Raw genomic sequence first — 889 nt, forward strand, 5'->3', positions numbered from 1 at the left:
GAGAAAGTACCCAAGGAGCTGAAGGGGGCTGCAAACCTGTAGGTGCAACAACAATATGAACTAACCAGTACCCCCTGAGCTCGTGTCTCTAGCTGCATATGTAGCAGAAGATGACCTATTGGGCCATCTTTGGGAAGAGAGGCCCCTTGGTCTTGCAAAGTTTTATGACCCAACACAGGGGAAGGCCTGTGCCAAGTAGTGGGAGTGGGTGGGTATGTGAGCAGAGGCGGGGGGAAGGTATAGGGACCTTTGGGATAGCATTTGAAATGTAAATAAAGAAAATAATAATAATAATTAATATTATTAATTTTATTATTAATAATTATTTATTATTAATTAATAATAAAAACAAAGGAGGTCCCTTTGTATCACTTGATGGTCCAGGGAGGATGAACTAGGAAGATTCTTATCCTAACTGTTAGATCTTTGGTTTTGGATTATCTTACTTCCCGGTGAATTGGAAATAAATTTCATCTATGTAAAATCCACCCTGTACATTTTATTTTGAATAATAGGAAACATAGGCTACGATATTTTCAAATTCAATTTTTTTATTTTTATGCTGTCAATTTAATCATTTTTTCCTCCTATCAATTAAATTATTCCAAATTACAATGAAATTTCTAGTCTTTTCTGCTAAAAATTATGATTATGAAATCAGAATATAGCTTATCTACTATTTAGCAGTTTTTATATTTACAAAACAATTACTTCTCTACAGTAATGAAAGCATGTTAGAAAATAGGTTATTATTTAATTTCTCTCTTAAATATTCACCATATCAAGTAAGTCTGAGATTTTCACCTCAACAGTTTTATATAAACTCTTGAACTAAATTACCCCTATAAAAATATTTCCTCCAGACTTATTCTTTGAGGCAGTTTGAACA

The sequence above is a fragment of the Mus pahari genome, chromosome 8, assembly GCF_900095145.1.
Source record: "Mus pahari chromosome 8, PAHARI_EIJ_v1.1, whole genome shotgun sequence".
Lineage (NCBI taxonomy): Eukaryota > Metazoa > Chordata > Mammalia > Rodentia > Muridae > Mus > Mus pahari.